This window comes from Vidua macroura, chromosome 8 (assembly GCF_024509145.1).
Source record: "Vidua macroura isolate BioBank_ID:100142 chromosome 8, ASM2450914v1, whole genome shotgun sequence".
Lineage (NCBI taxonomy): Eukaryota > Metazoa > Chordata > Aves > Passeriformes > Viduidae > Vidua > Vidua macroura.
The window spans coordinates 25,957,521-25,983,124 of NC_071578.1; the positions used below are offsets into that span (position 1 = coordinate 25,957,521).

At 37.5% G+C, this 25,604-nt stretch overlaps 1 protein-coding gene across 1 annotated transcript in view; it reads left to right on the forward strand.

Annotated features, from left to right (window-relative positions):
• The window catches only part of NRG3 (neuregulin 3), a 344,333-nt gene that overhangs the window by 199,989 nt on the left and 118,740 nt on the right, over positions 1-25,604 (forward strand). The gene's annotated exons all lie outside the window — the stretch shown is intronic.

Consider the following 25,604-nt stretch of genomic DNA (forward strand, 5'->3'; position numbering starts at 1 on the left):
AGTGGGGTTAGCGAATGTTGCTGCTGTGTGTGGTGTAAATATGTCAGTCATGCAGCCTAAAAAATAGTTCTGTGCTTTTTTTTTTAATTTAGCTTTAAACCAGATTTTAGGGGGTAGTTCCTCTTGTATTTAGGCCAGTATCCTGATCCAAAGGGAAATAATTGCAGTTTAAGTTTAGTTTGCAGCCTAGTTTAAGGCCTCTGAAGAGAGGCCTTATGAAGAACTTGGAAGCAGCAGAAAATTTTAGTCTTGTGTTTCTCTGGTTCTCCTTCCAGAATTCACAAGGCTGCCAAAGCAGATTTTGCAAATGGTCCTAAAATCTCCTCTGATGCTGTCTAATGTCCCTGGCTAGTAGGAGTGCTTTATAAATAACCCCTCATCCTGGTAGAGAGAGCCTGAGAGAGGCTCTGTGCAGGGGTGAAGAGATTAAAACAATGGGCAGAGGAGGCCCACAAAGGGCCGTGTGGCTGAAAATAAAACACCTGACACGTGTTTTTTTTTTACATTGCCTTGAGTTTGTACAGAAAAACAAAGCTTTTCTCCACTTGAAACTGTAACTAACATCAATTTGTCTTATATCCTGACTTCCATATGGCCAGAAACATAAAAGTACAGAAGTCCAGCATTTCCTAAAATATTCAGGCAGCCACTGATGTGGTGCCACCACGTGTCACCTCAGGTTTGCAGAAAGACCCCAGGGTCCATGTGGATATGGTATCTCTGTCCAAGGATCATGTCAAGGATGTCTTGCAGATGTTGTGCATTATTTGCGTGACTTGTTTTGTGTTTTGAAAAGTTCTGCCTCAAAATCAGTCATCTGCCCACAATCATCTTAAAATTTTAATACAGTTGAGATGTTTGGATATTTTTAGTTGATAAATACATTTTTTATGATACACCTAAAATCTGTTTTTAGAGCATATAACTTCCCTAATGATTTCTGACTAGGCCTAAGATGTAGAACTCGCCTTAGAATTTAAAATGCTTGTGCCTGTTTTAGTATGTATAAGAGATATATAGGCTTCTATGAACTCACATTTAAAAATGAACTCTGTATTCTCCAAATTATATTATACTGGGCTTAAATTACTATTCAAACTACCATTTACTTTGACTAATCAGGTTAATGGATTTAAAAATCAACTTCAAAGATGACAGGTAGGTGGAACAGAAACATCACACTGCTACTTAAATCCAAATAAAAAGAGTGTGAAAGAAAAAAGACCAGAATATGAGTCTGATTTTCTTCTGTGTTAATCTGACAGTTTAAGAGTGTTTCTGCCATGTATCTACAGTATGAGTTCTCTAAAATATTAATCTTTCTGCATGTTTTACAGAAGGAACAGACAAAATTAAACATTGACATTACACATTTATATTTAATAATTCTAGCTATACATAATTGTAGCAGATGATTACTGCTTATTACTGGAGAAAGATTATTTGCTAAAACACTTAGAATTCCATTACATTTGTGTTCTGATTAGATTAATTTATCATCTTTTTAGACAGAGTATAGCGATTCCATTAAAAGCAAAACAAAAGTTTTCCTTCTTGGGTAGTTTTTAACCCATTTGTGGTTCATAGTTGAAGACTCTTTAAAATTTGGTTCACCTGTAGTAGCTGTATCAGGATTTATAGGTCTGTGACTCCAGATATCAAGGATCTGAAAGCAATGCTAGATATTCTAGTTTCTTCTTAAAGGTGCTGATAATTACCTATCCTATAAAGGTTCTAATTGATTAATATATTATCCATTAGTTGTGCTGGCAGAGCAGCCTTCCTCTATCCTGAGTGCACTGGCAGCTTTAGGAAAGCATCCAGAAGATCCCTCTAGGACTAATGCAGTGAACACATGATACAACCATGCTGCTGAAATCAGTCCCTCCAGACACAAAAGAGCTTTAGCCTGATACTCTCCAATCCCCTAAATGTCAATGTGGAACACTCAGCTTATGTCAGCACTTGAATATGCTTTTAGTGCCCTAGAAATGCTTCCTCACTGCTTCAGGACGAAAATACATGAGGAACACCTATACCATTTGAAGTTCAGAAAGCAAAGGCACAAAGAAATGCAAGCTCCAAATTTTTTATGTTCTTGTTTTCCCTGAATTTAGGCAGCAGTCTGAAACAGAATCGACCATAGGCAAAGCAGAAATTTAGTTACCTAGTCACCACAGTCTCACGTTGTGTGCATCAGTCTCTCCTGTGCTTATGCTCATGATGTGCTTATGCTCTGTGTGGCTGAGCCAGCAAAGTTACCCAAATCTTACCAGTGAAGACAACTTATGAAGAGTAACTCATGGGCTGTGGAGAGTCTGTAGTCTTTACAGAGGAGTGCCCATTTGCATTTTTGGAAGAATCCTTGTGGTTCAGACATTCAGCCAGTAACTTTATAAAGAATGTTGCCCCTGTCCTGTAGTGTTGTGGTTCTGTATTTCCTGGCTGGGCTCAGTCCTGCAGGTGGGTGAGCCTGCTGTTCCCCCCCGTGCTCCAGACTTTTATACCTGGCTGGAACTGGAGCTCTTGTTTGTTCTGAGGTGCCTGACTCATCTACTGCCTTTTAATGCAAACTGATTCAGAGGTGTTCATGCTAGAGAGAGAAAAAAAACACTAAAGCAGAAATTCCAGGGAGGAATTGCTGTAAGTTTCAGTCACACAGTTTTGTATAGTGTGTGGTACAGGCGTGAACTCAGATTTCTTATTTAACACTGAGATGGCCTCAGGGAGTCAAATCTTGAAACAAAGCCGTATTTTTAGGAGCACAGTACAAATTCAGGAGGAACTAAAAAGTTAATGTTCCAGAGACACTGTAATCATCCTGCATTTTCATACAAACAGCCTTACCTTCTCCTTTGCATTTAAAAGAAGCTCAACCAGAAGTCTCAACTTATAAAAATATGAAAAAATACGCATTGGATAATAAGTAGCATAGATATTCTGCACATGCCATCAGTTATACTTTTCAATGTGAAAATCAAAGGAAGCAAGTCTTCATAAAAGCTTTGAACATTTTGATGTACCAGGTCTAGTACAGAAGCTCTTTCTGTGATGTTGAAATATGGCATGTGCTTTAAAACAAAGTAGAGTCAAGCCTATCCTTTAAATGGCAAATTACTCTTGAAATATTTTTTTTTCACCCTATTTGTTATTGGATGGGTTAAAGGCTTTGCAACAAAGCTTTTACTTCTCACCAAAACATAGTAGATGTGTCCATGACCTTCCTTTTGGAGTCTATGTTTATATGCTGTGTCAGTTTATTTCATTACTACTGGGTTGTTGTTTTCTTCAGGATTCATTTCATCTGTGCTCTATACATACTGCTTCTCAGTCTCTTTGGATTTTTTTCCTTGGTATTGCCATTCACAAGAAAAAAAACAGAAATATTCCTGAAATAATATTACTGTCAAATTATATGGCTAAAAGAGATTTGAGCTACAGGAGATTAATTCTCTAAGGGTCATTCATTTTGCATTGAATATAAAAGGTAACCTGTTCATTCAAAATTAGAGAGGCTTTTGTAAAATTGAGGCCCATAATAGGGAAGAAAGAATATGCATGAGTAATTTTCAATCTTATAATGAAATATTGCTATGGGAAACCAAGTAGAACAACACATGCTGAAACCCTTGTTATGATTCTTGGCATGGGTTTTTTTTCCGCTTTCCTTTGAGCCTTCTGAGTCATATTGACCTGAGATATTTGGAGACTATGTGTATTACAATAAAATATGAACATTGCAGCAGATATTCAGTAGTAATAAGTTTAAATTAAAATAACATATGCTCCATACATCAGAGACCTGAGCTTCTGAATAAAAATAATGGAATCACCTTTCTTGATAGTAGCACTGTGTTCTGTAGTACCAAATCCCAACAGTTTCACCCAGTTTGTTAGGACTTAGCTAATGGGCTTTGAGATACGCAGAAGCTTAAAGATACTCTTGAAAAGCTTATGTTTTGAAAGCCCAGTTGTATGATTATGATATATGATTAACCCCCATTTTTAAAAGGGGAAAGAAGGATAACTTGAGAAGCTGCAGGCCAGTTAGCCTCCTCTCTGTGCCCAGCAAGATCATGGAGCAGATCCTCCTGGAATCTCTGCTAATGCTCATGGCACGGGAGGAAAGGAAAGCCATCCAGAGGGACCTGGACAGACTGGAGAGGTGGGCCTGTGCAAACCTCAGGAATTGCAATGAGGCCAAGGGCAAGGTCCTCCATGAGCACCAGGGGAATCCCAACTCCAATTCAGGCTGGGCAGAGAATGGAACTAGATGGTCTTTAAGATCCCCTTCAACCCAAACCATTCCACGGTTCTGTGATTACTGATGATTCCAAAAAGATAGGCAGCAGGAAAGGTGAGAGTGTACTTCAGCATATGGGAAAATAAGCAAACTTTGTAGAATTTCAGTTGTAATTTTGAAAAATTCACTTAAGGAATTGTTTTGAACACATACAGTGAGTTTATTAAAAGAAAAGTATTTATTTGCAATAAGCTTGGTATTGTGCCTATGTGTGCTTTGTAAAATGTGTTGATTTTTTTTCCTAGTGAAGACTCAAAGAGCCAGAATGATATTTTTGCTGAAAGTATTTTAAGGCATTAAATACAGACTCAGTTAGTTAAAACCTTTTGTCTTTATCCCTTTTTTGCAATCATGACTTTTCAGATTCTGGTTGGAACAATTGTGTTTGTTCATAGGAAAGATCTGAAATCTTCAGAGAGGTCATCTTTTCATAAAATGTCAGGGACGCAGCATGGCTTCTGTCTTTATTCAGCAAATCCCTTTGAGCTCTTCTGAGGAGGTTTTTCTTAGTTATTTCATCTGGTTTGTGACTGCGCAGAAGATTGTTCTACTCCTCTGTTCTCTTGACAGAGCTGTGCAAAGGCAGCCTGCATTTGAGCCTACTTCCCAGTTTCATTTTTATATTAATAGAACATTTTTGCAACTGACTCAGGAAGAATGGGGAAGCACTGAGCGTACTTGGCTGTCTGATGGTTGACAGCAAGCTAGATTAAAAAAAAATTTAAAAAAATGGAGAAATCTACTTTTAAAGTTGAAGCTCATAAGGGTTCCCTCTTTACTGTGGTCTAACTTTCCTGTGTCTGGTTATTTTTAGAGAAATGAAATCTGAATTGTTAGGAGAAAAGTTGTTTCTTTAGTTCCAGATACAGTGTTAGGCTTTTTTTTTTTTTTTTTTTTTTTTTTTTTTTTTTTTTTTTTTTTTTTTTGTTCCATTTGTGAAAAACTACTTGTTAAAGTTACTATTGTCACTTTTGTAGTATGCTATAGCTTGTGTCTTAAATGAGAACTTCTGGAATTCGTTATGGAAATTAAAGAAAATGACAGCCAAAGTACTCATTCAAATATTTAATAACATAAACACTCTCAAAGGAGGATGAAAGGTGTCAAAATTAAACATTAGTTTTGGTTGACTAACTTACCTACGGGTTTTGCTGTTTAAAAAAAACCCCGAACTTCTGCTAAACCTCTCTGCAAGGCATAAGGTGGATCACAGTTCTTGTCCTTTAAAATATTTGCCATGCATGTTATGGTTATCATGATAAAGCAGCAGCCAGCATGTCCAGTTTGTTCAAGTCTGTATACTGTGGATGTTGGACCAAGTCTCTCCTGAGATACAGAGCCAAAGTTACTGTGTGCACATTTGTGAGACTCACCACCACACTTTAGGAATAATTGCCCAAAGATAAGTGAGCTTGTAGAGCACCTTGGTTTATCCTGGTCTGCTTGAGAAGCGACAGTAAGACATTTTTTTAATTAGTGAAATTATACTTGAAGTATTCACTGTTAATCCTGCATATTTCAGATTTTGGACATTTTTCTAGCTATATGCCATACCATGAGCAGTCTTTCTGTATTCATACACTCTTAATCATGTCTGGAAAATGGCACCCTCTCTCTGTTTGCAAGTCCAAATACAAAATGTCGTGGCATTTCTTTCTGTAGAAATATTTTAGAGTGATCTCCTCATTTATTTCCTTTTCATCAGAGTTTTGTATCCAGAGCTGAGTTCCACAGATGCTTTTACAAATACCTATCACTTTAATTTCATATAATTTTTTTTTTCTCAGTTGAATGTGTCTTTGTTTTACTGTGTCATAATGTTCAGGAATGTATTCATGTTACAGTTTGAATCATCTCGGGAAATTATATATTACTGTGATTGAACATGCTATGACTGGGGATGTTTTCAGGCAAACAGGTTGTCCTGAAGACACTGAGCAATCTAGCTACCATTTACTCTTTTTTCAGCATAAAGCACTGTTAAAACCCCTTGTTCGTAGCTACATTAGTAAAAGAGTAGAAGTCAAGGTACTAGACTAAGAGAAAAGCTGGGAAGCAACAGAGACAAAAACTATCCTGGAAGTCCCATCAGAGACTCTGGGAATATGGGCTGTTGGAAGACAGCACAGCCTTCACTAAGTCTTGTGCAAAATTCTTCTGAAAGCAAATTATTGGGAATACAAGTTGCTTTTGGACAAAATATTTGGGAAAAGATGTCAAACTCTGAGCACAGTGATTGCCCTGGTTACATAATTAGACTGCATATAATTGCTTGTGACTTAATTAGAATAGACCCCATCACAATAGCTCACACATATTGTGAAACCTCAAATATGTGACATTCTTAAGGTAAAAGAGGTGACAGCGGCTCCAAGATATTGGAGACATGATAATCACAAGCTTTGAGGTTAATTAACCTGAAGTTTAGAAAGTAGTCTGGTATGTCAGTATGAGACTTAGTTTTCAGTGCTGTTCTCCTGCCAAGCATGGCGATTTCTGCTGGAAAAAACAATGCTGGGCAGTGTTGTGCTGTGAGTGAGGTGTTCTGCTGCAAAACCGACCCTTTCTACCCTTTCTCAGTAATTGCTCCCCTGCCACCCTCCAGAGCTGCATTTCTGTGTTTAGCAGATGCATCTGAACATGAAATAAGGAGGATGTATTTCACAATGTATTTGAAACATGTCTTTTAGCAGTGACAGGGGACAGCAAATTGTGAAATTCTCACTTAACCAGGCTTTTCTAGGGCTTATAGGAGAAGAGAAATGCTCAGTCTTGTTCTCTCACCCCTGTCAATCTAACCTTCATCTATCAGACCAGATGTAACCTGGAAAGAACTTCATGCTTTTCAATCATGTTTGTTGCAGCACAGGGTCAGTCGTTTTTGTGTCAATTCATATGGAACAGATGTGAGACGAATCTGAAAGCATGTATAAATAAATAATAAAATAAACTCACATCACACTGGAGACTGGTTAACAAGTATTGGCCTATAGCAATGTCCTGCTATTGAGACAAAGCTGACAGAAAGCTCTGACAGAAAGCATGGATTTAGTTAAATAAATTTACACAAACCATAGGTCTGTAAGAGGATCTCAGTGCAAGGAGTGGCTGAAAGAGGTATTACACCAGATTTAGCTAAAAAGCCCACATTTGAGTGTGATGTAAAATCATGGGCTTCCAATTAATGGGAGGAAAACTGAGGAAAACTGCCGTTGTGACTTGTTAATTAAAGCAGGAAGCAAGAAACTGCTAGGAAGATACCTGAGGAATCCTTACAATGAGAGAGGCACTAAAACCAGATGAAGGGTAGGAAAAGGAAGCATTGATAAATAAAAAGCAAAAAGGGAGGAGTTTATCCTTAGCAGCTGAGTGTAGAAGCCAGGAAAGAGGCAATAATCCATCATTAGAAATTGTGTGAGGAGGAAGAGGATCTGCTCAGACAGCAGTTCATATATTATTGCAATTTTTTATGTAGTTACTCCTCATGGTTTGTTCAGCATTGGAAAACAAAAAGACTGTTTTAGACTCGGGAGGCAAACAGGCACGTGCCAGTATAATTTGCTCTGGGAACAAAATTATATTGTTCATTATTTCAGTTCATTTGTAGGCAGTTAACTTTGCTGTACCATTATTGAAATAAAAGTGTAGAACTACTGCAACAGAGTATTAAGGAAGAATAATATCTATTGAAAATGAACTCCCTTTGACACTATAATAGCATTTAATTGACATTAAATAACTCTTTGGAGCTATTAAGAATATGATATGAATGCAAATGTATGAAACATTTCCATCATATTGAATCAACATCTTTAACAGACAAAGTTACATCACGGGAGCTTTAAAGACTTTCCCTTTTGCAAGTGAATTTAGTACTCATGAGAGTTCCATGCTGGCATTTCTCATGAGTGAGGTCTTACTGTGTGAAGTGGGCTTGTCTCAGCAGTTGTGCTAACAGGACATGGCATAGAGGAGCTGATGAGAGCTTTGTGCAACCTGTTTAGCCTTTCCTTCAGGCTGCTGGTGCTGTCCTCAGCCATCCAGGGGTGGACACAGTGCAGGCAGAAACAGTAGCTAGGAAAAGACGTGACAGATTCACATGATTACCACAACATTGTGTACTCTCTCTATGCTTTGTTCAGTTATAAGGCTTCTAACAATCATGACAAGACCAAATACAGAGAAGCTTTTGATTAATCTTTTTCAGGGGATAGACAAGCCCAAGTGAGAGCATCACGAGTTTTTAGAGGTTTGGTGTTGCTTTCTTCTCAGCCCACTAATATTTTCACCTGTCTCTTCATCTGCTGGAATTGAACCTAGTGGATGCTGTGCCTGAGAAAGAATGGGCTGGATCACATTCTCGAGAGCTCAAGTCATTCTGAGATACGATAAAACCAGCATGGAAACAAAATGAGGCTTTAACTAAGCAAACTGCTGGTGTCTGAGATCTCTGTAGTTCACAGTTAAGTGCAGCTACTGGAAGGCATGGCTTTAAAATGTGCTTACATTATAGTGTGTGAGTGGCTGTCTGGATTTGCCCATAATTTGCCCACTAATGAGCTAGTGCATGTGGTACAACAGATTAGGTGTTAGATCTCTTAATTTGGACAAGATATTTATCTTTTAAAGAGCAAATTAAGCCATAGCTGTCTACTGATCAGCATAATAGAAAACAGCTCTTTTATTTGCACTCTCTAACTTCTTGGACACCTACTGAATTTTGAATTTGCTTCTTCATTAGGAAGGGGAGTACTTTAATAGAAGGCATTTTCCACTTCCATTGGGATGCCTTTGGGAATCCTATCCATGCACACTGGACTTTCTTATGTATTTTGAGTACTTACATGCAGATACTAAAGCAGGCTTTTGTGTAGTTAATCTAGCAATGAATCATTATTTAGGCCTGTTTTTCTGTGGATATGTAAGGTATTTTAGGGAGAGAAGTCATTCCTGCAGTGACAGATGGAGGGTTTCTTTATATATGCTTTTGGTGCAAAGCAAGAGCTAAATTAAATTCGATGATTTGAATGAAATTGTGATGTCAACAGTTATTATTTAAGAAAAGCATGGATCTGTATGTATCCTTACAAATGCAATTGTATTTATGGGATCCTGCTAGTTTAGTAGTTGGCTTTACAGAAAAATCCACAGCTTCTCAGTGGAAACTGTGTGCTGAGTTCCTTTAGGTTGACAGCCTAGTCCACAAGCCTACTTTAGAGAGGTGTTTGTAAAGTGTTGTTTTCGTGCTGGAAAAGGCAATAGTGATGTAGCTTGTTCAAGGAAAAATATCCAGTAATAGATAATAATATATTTTTTGTTATAATCACAGCAAAGAACTGCTATCAATATTTGGAATAATTATTCCAAATGCATAGGATTTTCCAAAACAGCTGCATTTCTAAAACAGCTGCTGCATAACTTCAGGGCAGGAAGGGCCTACATCATTGAATTTTAGTTACACTTCAGAGCTACTGTGGACAGTACAGAAACACTGAAGATTATTTATTTCTCTATTTGGCTAAGTGAATCTCTCTGTACCACCTCAGCCAGCCAAACCCTGTAAGTCCCCTGAAAACTCAGGGCAAGGGTTGCTGGTGTATGCTGGACCTCAGGGGTTTTCAGTATTCCAGGGCTTGCAGAAGTGATCTGAAGTACAGGGACTGTTTGATTCAGCAGAGCCACATATGGAAAACATATCTGGAAGTTAAAGGTTTTTCCTTTTTAACATGAACATGAGTTTAAAGTTCCCAGTTTAGATCCCAGCTTCAGGAAGGGTGGCACCTATTGCCAAAGGAGTTCTAATGAACCCCATTTGAAACATGTTTTCAGAGAGGAAGAAAGGCTTAGTTCTCAACTAGGACAAGATGGAGTGCTGGAAATAGAGGATGGAGAAGAATCTCAGCTTCACCTTTCCTGGTATTAAAATAATTACCAGGATTTAACTGCAAATAGGTGTGATTTGGAGTAGGAAGGGACTACAGAACCAGTGCCAATCTGGAGATGACTTTTCCTGTCCTGAGAAGCATCTTCTCAGATCATAGGTAAGAGCTATGCCACCATTGTGTGCTAGGATTTGGATTAAATGAGGCATTTAAGCTCATAAGTCTTATTTAAGATTCTCAGTCAAAAACTGAATATTTTTTTTGCTTGGGGCCTGGAATAATTTCTTTTGTTGTTCTGTGGTATTTAATATCTAAAATTGAGGACTTCTTGGAATAATATAATTTTTGCTCAGCCGTCTGCATTAGACGAGTACTGATTAGGCAGGCAGAAATGTTGGCCAGTAATGTTGTACAGACTCATACCAGAAAGTCGTTTTAAGTCCCAGCTCCCCAGGTTCTGCATCATCTTTGGTTTCTGGTGTTTGGTTCCTTTGGCTGTTTTTATTCTGTAAGGAGTGTTCCACCCAGGGCAGAAGTTCTGATTGAGATTAGTATATGCTTGAAGGGGTTACAATGGATTGAGAGGCATCTTTTTCCAGGAAAATATTTTTAAAAGGGATAGGTATTGCCCAATATTTTACCATATGTCCAAAACATTTGGTAGTTACATAAAGCACACTTGCTCTGCGTTTCCTTAGATTGCTGTCCTATATATGGCTGTGTATTTTTAATAATATGATAAGTTGTTATCGCGTCCTTATGTATACTTGGAATAGAGTAGGATGTTCTCAGAACTCTTACCTGCTGCACCTTGCTCACTGGTCAGGTTTGTGGGGAATGCTAGAGTGGGTGGTGTAGCAGAGAAGTTGAATATTTATACTGAAGGTAAATTATTAATTCTTTGCTTTTAGATAGTGTGGTGCTTCCCTCATTCAATACCTGCAACGAGCCTGAGAAAGCTCAGTGAAGAAATGGCTCTGTCACCAAGGCACTGTTTCCTTTCAGTCAGTGTCCATGGAAACCTTGGTCAGTTTTTATTTTCTTGTGTGGTTATCAGTGAAGTGCAGCTTCCAGGGGGAAAGGCTTTGGCCACTGACCTCCTGAAGAACAGGCAGGTGAATTGTCTACTTTTTGCAAACAGGCCATTTCTGATGCTCAGGAGACTGTACTGCCCTGCACAGCTAAAAATGTGAGCAGCTTCTCATGCTCTGTAAAATTCAGGGAAGAAGGAGTTCTCTCTCACAACCTCCCTGACAGTTAATGCTCCTCAGCAGCTTTCCAGAGCCCTTCCCCAGTGTCCCGTTACAATACTGATGATGAGATATTTTACTATGTCCTCATCTAAATGCAAGAGTTTGTTGGAAACAACAGCAGGATATTTCAGGGAATCAGATATGAAGCAAGAGAAGCAAAAGTATGCCTGGTATCTTCATATGGAAGTAATACATGCAAATTTGTACTGTAAATTCAAAGCTGAGGTTGTCATAAGAGATTTTCCTTGATGTGTGCCCGGTTGTCAATCTGACATGTTGGGTTCTGAGCTTAAAGCTTGATCTCAAGGATGATGGCAAATTTTTAAACCCTAGAACAAATACACATCTAAATGCAAATTAATAGGCTCAGGCAGGTGGTGTGTACATCACCTTTGTGCAGGTTTATATATTTTTGTCATATTTTAGGACACGTACTTTTGCTGCCTTACCTGTAAACTCCTATGGACAAAAATTAAACTTTGGTTCTAGGAAAGATCTGGCACATTATTTAATAGAAAAAGGGTTTAGCAGCTCTCTCCCTTTTTTCTTTTTCTTTTTAAATCTAATAAGTCAATCTCTCTATTACTTAACTTTTATGTTACTATTTGATTTTTAAAATGCAGAATTTGCTTGCAGTGTGCAGGTGTTTTGACTAGAGACATAGAAACAATCTCAAACGGGGGGAAGGCTTAATCAGCACCTACTATTGTACAGAGCAGAGAAGGGCTGTTAGAATAATGCCCAGCTAATTAGAAGTATGTAGTATAAAATAAAATAAAAAAAAATAAAAATAAGAAAAACCTAAACAAGCAAAAGAAAATAGAACATGATGTAAATAGAAAACTGAAATGAGAAATTTACCTTTATAAAAGGGAGCAGGGATAGCAGAACCTTTTTTAATGAGAATAATTTGTACATATATTTAAACAAAAAATTGCTTGTTAGTGCTTCACAGGCTCCCTGGTGTATTGTAGGTACTTGGATGTGATAAAGAGTAGCCGCTGGGTGCCACTGTTGAGTTTCAGAGCACTGGGCGAGACAGGGTTTCTGTGGCAGCCAAAATTTGTAGCTGGGGAAGAGTGTGTGGGTAGTAGTTTTGCAACAGAAATAAATTTTTTTTTCTGCAGTTTTAGGGTTTGTGAAATAGAACTGCAACCAACATTTTCTTCTTGCTGTTTCGCCAGATAATATCATATCTGATAGTAGATCACAGTGGCAGATCCAACATGCAGGTGCAGGTTCCCTGCACCCCTGCCTTGAAGAGCAGAAACAGTGCTAAATAAGACAGGTGCTAAATAAGAGAGGACTAAAAACCTGGTTTTTTTTGTTCTGAAGCATTTTGTCTCTTACTGCAGTCTTCTGGATGAGCACATCTAGTCAGGTCTTTCTAAGTGACCTGTTTGCTTGGGTAGCACGGTGCTGAAGAACAGGAGACCCCACTTTTTGTATGGCCTCCCATCAATGATTTTCTTGGTCAGCAGAGTGTAAATATGTTTTGGATGTAGTTTGTCTGTTCCTGGAAAAGCAGGAGGAGTAATAGTGACTCACAACCTCACTCATAAAATGGATGTGATTCTAAATAATTTTGGTTTGGGGAGTAGATAAATAGAGCTTGCTGAATCAGAAACATATTTTTGAAAATGGATAACAATATCTGGAAGATAACAAACAAGTTTCTGTGTAGAGATACACACTTCATTCTGTCTTGTCCAGAATAACTATGTTCTGCAGTCTGTTTTTTATGGAATACTTTGGATCATTTGCTTTCAGCCAAAATAAAGAAAAGTTAGGAAGGTATATATGTGTGATATGTACAGCACACAAAATTAAAGGAAAGTCTGCCATGAGCATATTTTGAAGCTGTGGACTGGGATTTGGATTTTAGGTCCTGATCTGAGGAAATCATTTAAAGAAAATAAATTGTTTTCTTGAATTCAAGAGCTTGAAGTTCACACGTTTTGCCAAGTTTTGTTGAAATTACAAGGTGAGCCTTGTAACACTTCTGATAAATATTTTGCTAATAGATGTGATGAGAAATCTGTCAAGAATGAACAAGCTGGATTTGAGCTACCATAGACTCCACCTTAGCAGCAAAAGAAAACTCTTGGTTTATAATTTGAGACAGAAATACCTTTGTGGTGCAGACTTTAACTCATTACCTGGTCAATTGTGCCGCTGCATAAACTTTCCAGACAATGATGTGCAGAAACAGAAGGTGAATTATGGATTCTATAGGTTTCCTTCAAGTTTGATTCCTTTCTGCTGATAGGGAAAACTTCTGCTATCTCCTTACAGTAATAACGAAGCATTATTTAAGAACAAATCTTTTTTGGAAAAAAAAAAATAACAATAGCATAAACTTGTCAATTTCTTGTTTTTCATACCTCTCGATATGTAATTTGAAAAAAAAAATTGAAGTTCTCTTAATTTTCTATGCTGAATTTGAGAATTAGCAAGCCTTACTCTTTCGTGTTGAACCGGCAGGTGTTTGTGGCAGGGTTCTGCATCAAATATCAACACTTGTGAGACTATTTGAGAATTTAATTAGCAATTTTCATTTTTTAGTGTTACAAATAAAATAATGGAATGTGTTCCATGCCTCCTTGTGTTCTGTGGTTGCAGCTGGGGTAGGTGTGTTTCTTCCACTTCAGCTTTCTGGACAGGTCAGTACTTCAGATAATGAGTATGGGTATGAGGCCTCTGACCACAGGTAATATTTTGATTAATTATATGATTGCTGTTTATCTTTGAATGAGTGCCAAATGCTTAGGCTGCCTTGCAGAGCAGCTGCTGTCCCAAATACACCTGAAGTCACGTCCTTTGGAGGAGCTCTACCCAGTTTGTGTTGCTGTAGGGGAGCTACAGGCACCGCCAGGCACTTGCAAAGTTTTAGAAAAGGTAAACAAGTGAACAGTAAAGCAGGGTCCATAATCAGCTACACAGTTCAAAGTACCCAGGAGTCATTTTATTCAAGTTATAGATTTTGCTGATTACTTTAAGACCATCACATAAAGAATGGAAATTACTTTTCACAGTGCTCTGTTTTCCTTATATTTCTCTCATTTTGTACTGTGGCTGAAGTAAAGGATTACTTTAAAAAAAAAAAAAAGAAAAAAGGCACCTGCTAAAGGCCTTCTATTTTTATGTCCTCACCAGTTTTCAGTCTCAATTACACCCAAATTACAATCTACATTTTTTATCATGACATTTGAATTAATTCCTTTTATATGTATTCTAGATTTGCATTCATATTTTACTATAGCCATGCATAAAGTACCTCACTGTGATGCTCTGATTATTTGATTAATTCACTTTGTAAAGATCTTTGACAGTCTTAGTGAAAGTTTCTACAGAAATTGTAAGTTTAATTTATCAATTCAAAGAAAATCATGTAGGAAAAAGAGCAGTAGAGGGACGGAAAATCATGGTGTCATTTTCATGGCTGTTAATGTCAGTATTTTGAAGAATAATGATTGTGCAAATGCAGTGAAATATGTGTTGTACTGCAGTAAGAAAGGTCTGTATTCATTTAGTTTTCAGTTAAGTACCCACTTAAACTCTAGCACCGATTTTCACTGTTTACCAATCTGAGGAGTTAAATGTTAATCATGCCATGTTACCGAAATATTTTTTTTACTACTACAAATGAATTCATTTCATCATTGCTAAGGTAATAATTAGGAAAGAATAAGCCTTTGTGTGCAAGGATTTATAATAGAAATGAACTTCAGCATTCAAAGTTTTCTTTCTTTGTCTCTCTGATGCTATTGTGTGAAGATGAAGGCATGTTTCTGACTCCCTCTAAAACTTACCATGTGGAACACGATTCAGTCAAAGACAGTCTGGGATCTGAGCTTCAAAACCCCAGTTTTTATTTTTAGAGCCTGAGATAAAATATTCTTGTATTGGAAAGACTATTCTTAAATGGTCATTTACATCTAGCTTAGTTGTTTCATTAAATATGACCCACGTGCCTATCTGTATTTCAGTAAGGTGGAGTTCCCATTTTTATCCATGTATTTAACTCTGCTCTTTGCCTGTCAATTATAAATTGTCTTTTCCCTGAAAAGAATTTGTCAAAGTTATCGGAGATGCGTTTCTTTCTCCCAGGTTAAACAAAAAGTAACCCAAATGCTCTCTTCTGAGAAGGAAGGTTTGCTTTTTCAGATGTGTCTGAGTACACAAGGTCTCCAAATGTGAAAAAGAGTAAATGCTGAAGAAAAATAATAGAGAAAGTCTAGTGTACACAGTGATGAAAGCACATTCAATTGCCATCACTTCTTACTAGAACCAAGGGGCTCCTACCCCTTCTGGAAGTAGTAAATACCCTCTGTAGTGGAGGCAGAGCAAATCAAACTGAAGTGTGCCCTCAATTTCCTCCCAACATGTGAGAGTGGAGGAATTTGCTTCTGCTTCAGCAAACTGCACTCTGCTGCTCTCGGATGTGTTGTCATGGTGGAAGTAGGAAAAGGAAGCTCTAGATGGAAGTGTAAGTTCTGGAATGTTGTAATGCAGTGCTTTAAGGAAACTGGTCTCATCAGGGCTCATCATTGCAGCAGTGTCACAGTCAGCAGGAATGAGGGCTGGGTCACACACAGCCATGGTCTCTGTTCTTTTAGGGTTACTGCACCATGGGCCAGATTGATCTGCTAAAATAAACCCTAGTGCTCTATAAGCTGGTGTAACCACTGACTTTGTCCCAGATAGACTGTGTCAAACCATTAAAACAATATAAACTGCAGAAACAGTGGGGTTTTTTTCCTCATTGTGGGCAGGTGTTACACAAATGATTACATAAATATGGCTAAAAATAAATATTATCCATAGTTACCTCAGTCCTCAAAGATCAATGGCTATAAAAAAACTGCTACATTTCATTGGCTCTGTAAAAACAGACCATTTCCTGCTGACCTTTAAAGAATTCTTTTTCATTATTACCTATTACAGGAGGATAAACCTTTTAGATTTTAACAGGAGAAAAAAAAAAAAAAAGGAAAAACACCATGGCATCAAACTTTGTATGTTTCTGAAGTGCTTTTTGAACGTCACAGAGGTTGTCAAACTCTACAGTCACTTAGTAGCAGTTGTATGAAACTGAAATACTGTGGAAGCTGCCCTTTTCAGTTATTTACAAAGCCACTATATTCCTTGGAATACTATTAAGACAAAAGACCCAAGGCTCTCCGATCGTCTTTCAATAGTCCACAGGTCTCACAGTTTCTTTTTTGTCAAGTCACTCACATATCTGCTCTGTGAGAAATGAGGCATGGTGAGATCAAGGTAAAGCAGGAACACGTGCAAAGGGTGTCTCTGGCTGAGAGAGGTTTGAGAGAGGACACTGGCTGAGTGCTGGGAGCTGTAAATCCCAGGGATGTGAGAGTGCCTTTGGTTAGTGCTGCTCCCTGGCCGAGCGCAAGGCTGAACAAGTCAAAACAGATTTGAAAGGAGTGCAATAACTGGCTGGGGCTAATGAAAAGAGACTTCAGCCAGGAGAGACAGACTTATTTGGGGAGCATCTCAGGTCTCCAGAGGCAGATGAGGTCCCGTGTTGTGCTCAGCCATAGTTATCTGAACATCCTGTCACGGTTGATTTCTACGTCTTCTAGATGTGCTGTGGCACTGCATGATGTGGAGGAGATCAGAATTTATGATAGCTCGATATTCACATCGAGGCCGGTGCAGTGTCTGTGCATGCCTGAAAGGAACGGTGTGGGGCGATGGTGGAGAGGGAATTGGAAATGGAGCTTACTGACTGCTCAGTTACACAACTGAAAACAGCCCATGTTTCCACTCATTAATTGATGCCTTGAATGTCCTAAAGAGAAATTATTTCCAAAACAAGAAGGAGGTAGCTTGAAGTGGATACAATGGTTTCTAGATGTGATTTAGTCCACCCTCTCAATTATTTTTTAATCTGTGTCCAAGTTCCCAAGCACCCTACTAATTTGTAGTGGTATTATTCGCAGGTGGCTGCCAGCAAGCAAATTCTAAGCCATAAAAAAAATGTTGCCGTTGACAGAAACAGCCCCATAGAGACATATTCATCTGAAACCTGAAGGCAGATTTAGACACTTGAAACATATGGTCTAGTGCTTTTGCCCGAACCAGGCAACAAAAGAGGACTTACCTAATTAAAGATTTACTTTGTTTTTACCTCATTCACTTTGTCTTTCCATTTTAAAATGATCTGCCCTTTATTCATTCAACAAGAGAGGGCTCAAGGCTGAAATCTTAATGAAATTGCTCAGAGAGCAAAAAAATACCTGTTTTGCTTGTAAATGCTGATAGTTCGAGCTCTTAGTCATGGAAGGTTGCACTGGAAGACATCAATGTTAGATTATTTTATTCACAGTTTGGCCAAATAAGACGTGCTTCTCTTTCAGTCCTGTGGTTGCTTCAGTGTTTTGTTCCTTGAGTTGGCTGGAGTGGGCTCAGGCAGGGAATTCTGATGGTGTTTATAGATGACATATATATATATATATATATATATCTCACTGTTCAATTAACAGGTTGCTCCCTCTGGTTGTAAAGGTATTTGGAACAGTTTAGCTGTAGATTCAGTCTGTGAACTCCTTTTCTCAGGGTCAAGTAGGACTTAAATGATGAATATTTCACAACATTTTCTTCTGAGTACAGTTGTATTCGATCAACTGCATTTTCACCCAACTCATATTTTCCTGTTGGGATGATGCAGATGTGGAAACCGTATTAAAATTTGTTGAAATGTTCCAGTCAGTTTCACCACATCTTCAGTTAAGAACCTTTTCTCTTTTTTTCCCTATGGGACTGAATATAGCTATAAATGAGTCTTGGGTTTTGTCAACAGAAATGCAGTAAGAGGGTAATAATATCAGTGATGATGTCAGTTAATGCAAACCACAAAATTAAAAGTTAGAGCTGGGGTGGTTTTTTTTTTTAGAAATTTTGAACTCTCCATTACTTGGAGCTAAAAAATAAGAAAAAAAAACACCAGCAAGATTGGCAGTATTGCTCTTTAAGCACTGCATACTCAGACTTCGAAATTGTAAATAAGAAGGATTTGGAGAAATATAAAGTAATGTTCCAAATCTTCTATAATTACTTTCTTGAGCTTTCATGATAAAAATAAGATGTAAGATGGGTCCATTTGTATGGGACGCATCTTATTTTGTTAAATCCTTAAAACATGTTTAATCCAAACTAGTCATAGCCATGCCATACAATTAGAATATTTAATCCAGTATATGTCACTTTTTCATTTTATTGAATGTCAGTGAGAAAGGGAAATAAACCTTGACAAAACCCTATTCTCTCACATGTCCATCTTTCTCTAATTATTGGGATTACTACAAGGCACAGAAATTCCTCTGTGGCAAATTTAGCCAAGCAATAGCATGGGCTCTGTAGAAGCCAGGCTATTATTATTTTTTGTAGAAAAATCTTGAGCTTTGTTGTGTGCAATGAGTAGGAAAGAAATAGCTTTCAGCACCAGGTGGTCCTAAACTCTCGGTTTTGAAAATGGATTTCGTACCCTCTGTGAATTCAGTCATTTTGCATACCAATGGAGGGAACAAGGAACGTGGATCCACGAGGATTCCTGTGCAGATTCCTGTGCTCTGGATGAGCCACTGTGGTCCCTCCCAAGCTCACCCAATCTGTAATTCTGGAAGACACTTGAGGCTGAAGCATTGATCTTGCAGCACTTTGTGTTCTGGTGGAGGTGGGATCCATCTACATTCAGAAAACTTGTGCTTTATTGATTCCTAAATATAGCTATTTCTGAACACAAAACAAGCTATGTCATGAAAGATTTTTTTCTGCTTAGGTTTTCTGTCTCTGTTCAGAGGTCACAGCTGTCGAACTAATGTAGGACTTTATGATTCTTTTTGGTTTTAATGAGTTTGGTCCTTGATATTTCTCAGCTAAAGAAAGGATTCTATCTGAAGTTCTAAATATTGGAAAATTGACTTCTCACTGATTCTCACTGCCTCTGTTTATTGCAATGGATTCCTTTTTCTTTTTTCATAAAAGTTCAAATTTTATTTCCTTGCACCATCATTTCTCCTTCTTATGTGTTTTGCATCACTTGATCTTCTTTCCCTCTAAAAGAGATAGAAGCAAAATAGTCTTTCTTTTTATTAACAGTTTCTATTATCGGCTAAGGTTTGTGCCTCCTCATATGCCTAGCCTTCCCTCTCCCACTGCTCTCACTGAAGCTGATTATTCAAACTTTTCCTTCTCTGGACTGCAAAATGTCACAGAACCATTCTTTTTTGTCATTGATGCAAAGCTGATTTAATCTGTCAACTGACATGTGAGCATTAACCTTTTCCTTCTGTGTTTTAACAGGACTGAATTTACCAAAAACACAGAGAAAATATCAGTGTGCTAGGGATTGTAAAGTAAATCATCTTAAATTACTCTTCTATTTGAATTTATATTCACTCAGGAAAGCAATTTATTTTGAAGATATGGGATTATTTCACACTAGTTAAGTATATTTTCAGGCTTTAATTGACATGACAGATCAGTATTGATCGACTCTCATCAGTGGATTTTCTTGTTAGCAGATTAGAATTTTTGAGTCTTTGACTCCCTCTTGAAATTTTTCCATATTAGATTTGACTTTCAGACTAAGATTTACTTTATGGAATCAGCTACTTTGGAGGTAGTTGGTGACACTTTTTGTCTCTGTAAAATTCTTGCCTAAGAGCATTGACAACTAAAACTTCAATTATAACCCTTTAGTGTCTATTTTCTGTAATGTCCTCAGAGTGTGAGAATGAACAAATCATTTTTCAGCCATTTCCATAAGCCCAGTCTGAATTCCAGACTAGTTCTATCAGGAGTTCTGGCAGCAGTCTTTCCTGGATGGAAACTCACTGTGAGAAGAGTAATCTAGAACTGGAATAAGATGCATCAAGTAAATGTCATTTAAATGTTTGTGTAACTGTAAACAATACTAGCTAAACTGCAGTGAGATTTGTTTCATTTTATATAGCAATAGATTGTTTCCAACATTGTTAAAAAACATAATTCTTATTCTGTCTTGTAAACCTTGTACCAGTTTTATGAATTTGTGCAGTACAGAACTTGGAGAAGCTGACTGGAAAGAAGAGATTGAGTCCTCTTGCAGTTTTTGCCATTATTGTCTACATGATTTTATGCAAGTGATTTCTTTCTTATTTCAGTATAGTAGTTCCAATATGGAGAGCAGGCTTTTTAGCTATTGTTTTCTTCTTCAGAGATATAAAAGTGTTCATTAATCAGAATTGAAATTTATTCAGAATTTAAATTTATTAAAATCTTATTATTCAAATAGACATGAAAATTTTTTATAATTTCCTTTTTAACCTAGCTCCAGTTTCCTATGAAGACACCTGCTTTAGTTCTGCCATGATTATTTTCCATCATCAAAATTTTGAGCATTATTTTTATTTATTTTTAAAGTGCCTCAATAACCATCTTTTTGTTTCCCCAAACAAGCTCAAAAAATAAGATACAGCCAGTCAGGCAGAAGACCTGATGATTTTAATCACAAAAGTCTGTGGCATCTCTTAATCAAGCTAATATATGAGTAGTTACTTCCACATAAGGAAAGTTTTAGTAAGTATGTCAGGTGCTATTACATAAAATGCTTTGTAGAAATCCAGATAAACAGTAACTTTATTAAATAGATCTGTAATATTGAAAGGGATTATTCTGCTGGGATGCAGGATCTTCTCTCCAAAAATGCAGCTTCTGAATCTGTTAATAACATTGTAATGTCGAGAAGTCTGAATACTCATTTTGTCTGAGAACATTTGTTTTCTTATCACGTGCATGGACAATAGAGTGGACTATTCATTCTCACTTCAGGATATTGTTGTTCTGACTGTAAAATCTATTCTTTGCATGATTACAGCCCTTTCTGCCCATGGGGAGTTACGTTTTTCACTTCACCCATTCTTTCCTCCTAGTGCTGAACGTGGTGGGAGTTTTAGAGAGATACACTCCAGTGGTCCTGGGGTTCTCAGCTGCAGAAAGGGCATGAGCCAGTTCCACGTGGGTGACCTTCCAGGCGTTGCTGTCTTTTTCAATTAGCTCCTCTTGTATCCCTGCGTGTGCTGCGTATGGAATAACATCTCATGGTAAAACCACAAAAGTGTAACAACAGCCACCGTCAAATCAGTGGCGTGTTTTATTGATACATCCAAGTGGTAATCAATAGAAAATTATACAAGCAGAAATGGAAAAGCAATCAAATATTTATTGCTTTTGTATCATTGCCAAATATTTATTTCAGATTGAAACTGAGGATGTTTTAGATGTTCTAAATTTCTGTGGATCTGCTTGTTGTCAGTGAAGAAGGAAGTTATTCATGCATTTCTTTGGATTAATTAATTATCCTGAGGTCATTGTTGCTTTTTAGCGGTGTCATGTTGCAGAGGTGCCAAAATGAAATCAATCTGTGTATAGTGACATGGATTCAGCATCATGAAATCCTTTATTTCTCTTATGTTTGTGGGAGCTGATGGAAAATAATCTTCTGGAAAATTAAACAAACAGGCACCATGAGGTGAATCTCAGGGTGGGTTGACTAACATGACACTCCCATTACTTGCCTGGAAGTCTCTCCCTCTCTGCCTTTTCTCAAAATGCTTGTGAGCATGTTTAGGTGAACATTGCTTCTACCAAATATAACAGTTTCATTTTCTTCTAAGTAAACTATGATTAGCACTCTAGCACCAGACTCTCAGAAATTAATTAAGCCTTGTTCCATCATGGTGGTTTCTAGTTTGAACCTATAGTTTATTTAACAAAAGGTAGTGAAGGGTGGTTGTTGACAATTTTGTTTTGCAGAGTAAACTGTGAGCATTTTTTCTTTATAAAGTGTTTTCTTCAAGAAGAAAGAATACAGGATGAAGTATTTTTATGTGTTATTGGAGACAATGATAGAGTAATATTTCTCAGTTCAGTGGTTTTGGGGGTTTTTATGGATGTTGTGTATACAAACCTACACACCTGCAAAATTGCAGAAGTCTTTAAATAATTTGCAACCATGCTGATGGCTTGCAAACCAGGGAGATGTTAGTCCTTTGCACAAGGGCTTTTTCTCCTTTTTCCAATCTTTGTGAGATATATGCAAGAGTTATGTGCTTTCAAATTCCAGTTTGTGTATATATATGCATATATGAATATACATAAATATATATGACAGCCAGTTTAAATCCCAGCTAGAACTGCTGGTGAAAAAGGTGCTGCTTTGCCATGGGCAAAATGCCAAAACTGTGCATCCTGTCTGTGTTTGGTGCTATTACCATGTAATTCTCATCCTAGCCAGGCATGCAGAGCCCTGCTGCAATGCACAGGAGGCTTGGCTGCCTTGGGTCTGTGGTGAAATTCTAGGGAACCCTTGGAAAAGGGGATTCTCCTGATTCCTGGGTGTCTGTCTTCCATTACTGCCAGTTTGATTTGTATTTGGTTTTCATTTAATTTGCCTCCAGTAATATAGCATTGTGATAGAGAAATTGCATTTTTCCTGACTGAACTTCCTATTTTTGCTTTCTTTTCATTCAGACAAGTATTATCTTTTTTTTCTTTTTTTTTTTTTTTTTTTAAGTAAGCAAATGATAAGGTGCTCAGAGACAAGTATAAATGCAATATTTTATTTTCTATCTCTTATTAATGTCAGAATTTAGGGCATATCTACCAGATATTTTAAGGGAATGGAATTCAAGCTAGGCCCACTGTTTCTTTTGTTGGCCTGTATATCCATCTGGAAATTGCATTGATACAATGGTTGTATCCTCTATACTGAGGTACCTGTGTTCTTTAAATAATTGGGATGTTACACTGTCACACAACTTAAAAGAAAAACCCGATGCTGCATGAAAGCACTGATACAGGCAGAACTGGTGTTCAAGCAGTTTAATCAAGAAAATCAGTGCTGGAAAGGAGGAAAGAAGATGCTGGCTCTGGTGACCACATCAGTACTTCTGCCATCAGCATTTGCCAGTGAGGTGATTCTTTTCTTTGTCTTCTTCTATCCAGATTGGTAAGTCCAGACTTCAGGAATCCACAAATCAACCTGTTTGCTGTTGTCTTATTTTGTGACTCTCTACAAGTTCTTATAGAGCAAGAATGTCAATAATTCATAATTGGCTTGGGGTAAAAATTGAGAGGATGTTCTCCAGGCCAATATGTAGGTGGAACTTCTGAGTTGGAGACTTCTGATTGAAAATGTTTTTAAGACAACTGTGAAGCATATAAAAGGATTTATTTTTGAGATTTTTGTTTCCTCAGAAAGCATTTCTAAATATGACTGTCATTCCTAAGAAGGGGAATAAATGCCAAAGTATGTTTGGCATTTATAGACAAGTGATAATTTTAGAGTAGCAATGAAGAATCCCTCTGTGCTGCATTTTCCATTGTGATTCCAGGTTAGTGCTGAAACAGGGAGCAGAGAGTCTCATTCTGCCTGAGGTCATGATGGTCTTTTGGGAGTTAATGAACAAGGGGATTGCTGTACTGAGAGTGGCTCCTAGCAGATGATAGAATTAATTGAAATCAGAATGAGAAAAAAGCTTCATCGTTAGTTATTCCTGGATTTATCTGGAAGACAGAGGTCTCCCACCATTCTTTTCTGCTTAGATGACTTCCTCTATGTGCTAAATTTGCACTTTTGTGCATCCATACATTTGAAAAGGGATAAAGAACAGCAAATCTTTCAATGATTTAAATTCGGGGTGGGGGCGGAGGGAGGAATCCAGCTGTCTGTGACATGATTTTATTTTTCATTTAAGATATGAATAAATATTTTAAAAAGCAACAAAAAAGTATGAATGCATGCTTGAATTATTGGAAGTGTTTGGGTGGCTGGTTCCTATCCAGCTGTTCTTGGCACGTGATCTCCTTGAACTGTTCCAGATGGTTCCCAGCACATGATAAGGATATCACTGGGACCTTCTGCAGGCGCCTTCAAATTTTATTTATTTACTTTTCAATTTACTGTTTACAAAAGCCAGCCAACTGGCCAACTTGTGGTCAATCACAGCTGAAAATGATAGTCCAGTGTTGGATGGTGCTTTCCACCCTCATTCTAGGTATTTGTATTTTAATATTCTTACTATCTTTCTGTGTATGTCTAATGAGTGATGGACTGTAGCTTGTTTCTGGATATCAGCCTTTATGCAGAAAATCTGTTGATACTTATTCTTGGACCTCTGATATCCTGGAAGCCACAGTGGCATGAACCTTATGACATGTGACATTTAAATTTAAATTATATACAGCAGGGCAAATCTCTCTGTTACCAAAAGATGCAAAAAGTGATGATGTTGGCATTCTCCAAAAATTATAATAGAGCCTTTTGTGAATAAAAGGCTCTCTATAAAGTTGTAGCATACTTGGGAATCTTTTCAGTATTCTCTGGGTTTATTGTTATTTGCTTTAAAGATGTTCTGTGTAATTCTCTTACAGCCCAAAAATAGTGTGCATTTCTGAACTTCTATACCCATACTGAAACCAGTTTCACTGAGTTTGTTCACACGAATTAAAATCCTTTACGTAGCTTAAATTCATATATTTCAGGCCTGGTGGTGTTATCTAGATCCATTTACAATCAATCAATTTTTTCCATCAATACCTAGTATTACCATCAAAACCTAGTATTTCATTTAAAATAAGTAAACATGACCTTTTTTTTTTTTTTCCATTAAGAAAAAGATTACTGATTAAGCACTAGAAAGTGGCTGAGCTTAGATTGCAATTATAATAATTAGTATCATAGGTTATTCTTCTGAAAGAAAATTCAGAAATAAATAAGGAAAGAGCTGTGAACTTCAATCCACTTAAGTCTTAGATTAAGGACCTAGAATACAGTCCAGCTAGATCTGAGATTAAGTCTAAGTCCTAGATGTATGACTTTAATTGTACTGAGGCTTTGTGATTAGCAGGAGTCTTGTGCAGCTTCTCTGAAGAAGTGAGAAATTCTCTGTATAAATGTGTGCAATGCACTTCTCGAGGTAGATGGGTGCTGGACACATTGGCTTCAAGCTTTGAGAGTTTTAGGGGGTTTTGGAGCTGTTTTTCCTCAGGGAAGCTGTAGTTTGTCCAGTAGAGGGTTAGGAATAATTAGGAAATATTTTGTAATGTACAAGAGATGTTACTCATCCAGCATTTCCAAAAATCACCTACATTTTGATG